Raw genomic sequence first — 6,205 nt, 5'->3', positions numbered from 1 at the left:
GAGAAAGTGCTATGATCAAAGAGAAAATTGCCAAAATCAAATGGAAAGGTTAAATGGTTAGATCAAAACAAAATTCTTTGATCAAAACAAAATTGTTTGATCAAAGACAAAAATATTTTGATCAAAGACAAGTTGCTATGATCAACGAGAAAAGTGCTGAAAACAAAGGGAAAGGCTAACTGCTATGACCAAAACAAAAATGGATCTTCAAACACAAAATGTTTTTGATCAAAGACAAAATTTTTGATCAAAGACAAAGTTGCTATGATCAAAGAGAAAAGTGCTAAAATCAAAGGAAAGGCTAACTGCTTTGATCAACAAAAATGCTTTGATCAAAGACAAAATTGCTATGATGAAAGAGAAAATTGTTAAGATCAAGAGAAATGCTATGATCAAAGAGAAAAGTGCTATGATCAAAGAGAAAATTGCCAAAATCAAATGGAAAGGTTAAATGGTTAGATCAAAAACAAAAATATTTTGATCAAAGACAAAGTTGCTATGATGAAAGAGATAATTGCTATGATCAAAGAGAAAAGTGCTATGATCAAAGACAAATTGCCAAAATCAAATGGAAAGGTTAAATGGTTAGATCAAAAACAAAAATATTTTTTATCAAAGACAAAGTTGCTATGATGAAAGAGAAAATTGCTATGATCAAAGAGAAAAGTGCCAAAATCAAATGGAAAGGTTAAATGGTTAGATCAAAAACAAAATTCTTTGATCAAAACAAAATTGTTTTGATCAAGACAAAATATTTGATCAAAGACAAAGTTGCTATGATCAACGAGAAAAGTGCTGAAAACAAAGGGAAAGGCTAACTGATATGATCAAAAACAAAAATGGATCTGATCAACACAAAATGTTTTGATCAAAGACAAACATATTTTGATCAAAGACAAAGTTGCTATGATCAAAGAGAAAAGTGCTAAAATCAAAGGGAAAGGCTAACTGCTTTGATCAAAAACAAAAATGCTTTGATCAAAGACAAATTGCTATGATGAAAGAGAAAAGTGCTCAAAACAAAGGAAAGGCTAACTGCTATGATCAAAAACAAAAATGGGAATTCGATCAAACACAAAAATGTTTTGATCAAAGACAAAAATATTTTGATCAAAGACAAAGTGCTATGATCAAAGAGAAAATGCCAAAATCAAATGGAAAGGTTAAATGGTTAGATTAAAAAGAAAAATTCTTTGATCAAAAACAAATTGTTTTGATCAAAGACAAATTGCTATGATCAAAGAGAAAAGTGCTCAAAACAAAGGAAAAGGCTAACTGATATCATCAAAAACAAAAATGGATCTGATCAAAACAAAAATATTTTGATCTAAGACAAAATATTTTGATCAAGACAAAGTTGCTATGATCAAAGAGAAAATTGCTATAATCAAGAGAAAAGTGCTAAAATCAAAGGGAAAGGCTAACTGCTTTGATCAAAACAAAATGCTTTGATCAAAGACAAAATTGCTATGATGAAAGAGAAATTGCTAAGATGAAGAGAAAAGTGCTATGATCAAGAGAAAATTACCAAAATCAAATGGAAAGGTTAAATGGTTAGATCAAAAACAAAAATTCTTTGATCAAAAACAAAATTGTTTTGATCAAAGACAAAAATATTTTGATCAAAGACAAAGTTGCTATGATCAACGAGAAAAGTGCTGAAAACAAAGGGAAAGGCAAACTGCTATGATCAAAAACAAAAATGGATCTGATCAAAGACAAACATATTTTGATCAAAGACAAAGTTGCTATGATCAAACAAAGTTGCTATGATCAAGAGAAAAGTGCCAAAATCAAATGGAAAGGTTAAATGGTTAGATTAAAAACAAAAATTCTTTGATCAAAAACAAAATTGTTTTGATCAAAGACAAAATATTTTGATCAAAGACAAAGTTGCTATGATCAAAGAAAAGTGCTGAAAACAAAGGGAAAGGCTAACTGCTATGATCAAACACAAAAATGTTTTGATCAAAGACAAACATATTTTGATCAAAGACAAAGTTGCTATGATCAAAGAGAAAAGTGCTAAAATCAAAGGGAAAGGCTAACTGCTTTGATGAAAAACAAAAATGCTTTGATCAAAGACAAAATTGCTATGATGAAAGAGAAAAGTGCTCAAAACAAAGGGAAAGGCTAACTGCTATAAAAACAAAATGGATCGATCACACAAAATGTTTTGATCAAAGACAAAAATATTTTGATCAAAGACAAAGTTGCTATGATCAAAGAGAAAAGTGCCAAAATCAAATGGAAAGGTTAAATGGTTAGATTAAAAAGAAAATTCTTTGATCAAAAACAAAATTGTTTTGATCAAAGACAAAATTGCTATGATCAAAGAGAAAAGTGCTCAAAACAAAGGAAAAGGCTAACTGATATCATCAAAAACAAAAATGGATCTGATCAAAGACAAAAATATTTTGATCTAAGACAAAAATATTTTGATCAAAGACTAGTTGCTATGATCAAAGAGAAAATTGCTATAATCAAAGAGAAAAGTGCTAAAATCAAAGGGAAAGGCTAACTGCTTTGATCAAAAACAAAATGCTTTGATCAAAGACAAAATTGCTATGATGAAGAGAAAAATTGCTAAGATGAAAGAGAAAAGTGCTATGATCAAAGAGAAAATTACCAAAATCAAATGGAAGGTTAAATGGTTAGATCAAAAACAAAAATTCTTTGATCAAAAACAAAATTGTTTTGATCAAAGACAAAATATTTTGATCAAAGACAAAGTTGCTATGATCAACGAGAAAAGTGCTGAAAACAAAGGGAAAGGCAAACTGCTATGATCAAAAACAAAAATGGATCTGATCAAAGACAAACATATTTTGATCAAAGACAAAGTTGCTATGATCAAAGACAAAGTTGCTATGATCAAAGAGAAAAGTGCCAAAATCAAATGGAAGGTTAAATGGTTAGATTAAAAACAAAATTCTTTGATCAAAAACAAAATTGTTTTGATCAAAGACAAAAATATTTTGATCAAAGACAAAGTTGCTATGATCAAAGAGAAAAGTGCTGAAAACAAGGGAAAGGCTAATGCTATGATCAAAAACAAAATGGATCTGATCAAACACAAAAATGTTTTGATCAAAGACAAACATATTTTGATCAAAGACAAAGTTGCTATGATCAAAGAGAAAAGTGGTAAAATCAAAGGGAAAGGCTAACTGCTTTGATCAAAAACAAAATGCTTTGATCAAAGACAAAATTGCTATGATGAAAGAGAAAAGTGCTCAAAACAAAGGGAAAGGCTAACTGCTATTCAAAACAAAAATGGAATTCGATCAAACAAAAAACGTTTTGATCAAAGACAAAATATTTTGATCAAAGACAAAGTTGCTATGATCAAAGAGAAAAGTGCCAAAATCAAATGGAAAGGTTAAATGGTTAGATTAAAAAGAAATTCTTTGATCAAAAACAAATTGTTTTGATCAAAGACAAAATGCTATGATCAAAGAGAAAAGTACTCAAAACAAAGGAAAAGGCTAACTGATATCATCAAAAACAAAAATGGATCTGATCAAAGACAAAATATTTTGATCTAAGACAAAAATATTTTGATCAAAGACAAAGTTGCTATATCAAAGAGAAAATTGCTATAATCAAAGAGAAAAGTGCTAAAATCAAAGGGAAAGGCTAACTGCTTTGATCAAAACAAAAATGCTTTGATCAAAGAAATTGCTATGATAAAGAGAAAATTGCTAAGATGAAAGAGAAAAGTGCTATGATCAAAGAAAAATTACCAAAATCAAATGGAAAGGTTAAATGGTTAGATCAAAAACAAAAATTCTTTGATCAAAAACAAAATTGTTTTTTATCAAAGACAAAAATATTTTGATCAAAGACAAAGTTGCTATGATCAACGAGAAAAGTGCTGAAAACAAAGGGAAAGGCAAACTGCTATGATCAAAACAAAAATGGATCTGATCAAAGACAAACATATTTTGATCAAGACAAAGTTGCTATGATCAAAGACAAAGTTGCTATGATCAAAGAGAAAAGTGCCAAAATCAAATGGAAAGGTTAAATGGTTAGATTAAAAACAAAAATCTTTGATCAAAACAAAAAATTGTTTTGATCAAAGACAAAAATATTTTGATCAAAGACAAAGTTGCTATGATCAAAGAGAAAAGTGCTGAAAACAAAGGGAAAGGCTAACTTATGATCAAAAACAAAAAATGGATCTGATCAAACACAAAAATGTTTTGATCAAAGACAAACATATTTTGATCAAAGACAAAGTTGCAATGATCAAAGAGAAAATTGCTATGATCAAAGAGAAAGGTGCTAAAATCAAAGGGAAAGGCTAACTGCTTTGATCAAAAACAAAAATGCTTTGATCAAAGACAAAATTGCTATGATGAAAGAGAAAATTGCTAAGATCAAAGAGAAAAGTGCTATGATCAAAGAGAAAATTGCCAAAATCAAATGGAAAGGTTAAATGGTTAGATCAAAAACAAAAATTCTTTGATCAAAAACAAAATTGTTTTGATCAAAGACAAAATTGTTTTGATCAAAGACAAAATTGCTATGATCAAAGAGAAAAGTACTCAAAACAAAGGAAAAGGCTAACTGATATCATCAAAAACAAAAATGGATCTGATCAAAGACAAAATTATTTTGATCTAAGACAAAAATATTTTGATCAAAGACAAAGTTGCTATGATCAAAGAGAAAATTGCTATAATCAAAGAGAAAAGTGCTAAAATCAAAGGGAAAGGCTAACTGCTTTGATCAAAAACAAAAATGCTTTGATCAAAGACAAAATTGCTATGATGAAGAAAGAGAAAAATTGCTAAGATGAAGAGAAAAAGTGCTATGATCAAAGAGAAAATTGCCAAAATCAAATGGAAAGGTTAAATGGTTAGATCAAAAACAAAAATTCTTTGATCAAAAACAAAATGTTTGATCAAAGACAAAAAATATTTTGATCAAAGACAAAGTTGCTATGATCAACGAAGAAAAGTGCTGAAAAACAAAGAGAAAAGTGCTAAAATCAAAGGGAAAGGCTAACTGCTTTGATCAAAAACAAAAATGCTTTGATCAAGACAAAATTGCTATGAAAGAGAAAATTGCTAAGATGAAAGAGAAAAGTGCTATGATCAAAGAGAAAAGTAACAAAATCAAATGGAAAGGTTAAAGGTTAGATCAAAAACCAAAAATTCTTTGATCAAAAACAAAAATTGTTTTGATCAAAGACAAAAATATTTGATCAAAGACAAAGTTGCTATGATCAACGAGAGAAAAGTGCTGAAAACAAAGGGAAGGCAAACTGCTATGATCAAAAACAAAAATGGATCTGATCAAGACAAACTATTTTGATCAAAGACAAAGTTGCTATGATCAAAGACAAAGTTGCTATGATCAAAGAAAAGTGCCAAAATCAAATGGAAAGGTAAATGGTTAGATTAAAAACAAAAAATTCTTTGATCAAAAAAACAAATTGTTTGATCAAAGACAAAAATATTTTGATCAAAGACAAAGTTGCTATGATCAAAGAGAAAGTGCCAAAATCAAATGGAAAGGTAAATGGTTAGATTAAAAAGAAAAATTCTTGATCAAAAACAAAATTGTTTTGATCAAAGACAAAGTTGCTATGATCAACGAGAAAAGTGCTGAAAACAAGGGAAAGGCTAACTGCTATGACCAAAACAAAAATGGATCTGATCAAAACAAAAATGTTTGATCAAAGACAAACATATTTTGATCAAAGACAAGTTGCTATGATCAAAGAGAAAAGTGCTAAAATCAAAGGGAAGGCTAACTGCTTTGATCAGAAACAAAATGCTTTGATCAAAGACAAAATTGCTATGATGAAAGGAAAATTGTTAAGATCAAAGAGAAAATTGCTATGATCAAAGAGAAAAGTGCTATGATCAAAGAGAAAATTGCCAAAATCAAATGGAAAGGTAAATGGTTAGATCAAAAACAAAAATATTTTGATCAAAGACAAAGTTGCTATGATGAAAGAGATAATGCTATGATCAAAGAGAAAGTGCTATGATCAAAGACAAAATTGCCAAAATCAAATGGAAAGGTTAAATGGTAGATCAAAAACAAAAAATATTTTGATCAAAGACAAAGTTGCTATGATGAAAGAGAAAATTGCTATCATCAAAGAGAAAAGTGCCAAAATCAAATGGAAAGGTTAAATGGTTAGATCAAAACAAAAATTATTTGATCAAAAACAAAATTGTTTTGA

This window comes from Xiphophorus couchianus, chromosome 17 (genome assembly GCF_001444195.1).
Source record: "Xiphophorus couchianus chromosome 17, X_couchianus-1.0, whole genome shotgun sequence".
NCBI lineage: Eukaryota > Metazoa > Chordata > Actinopteri > Cyprinodontiformes > Poeciliidae > Xiphophorus > Xiphophorus couchianus.
Note: the sequence above shows the minus strand (reverse complement) of the source record.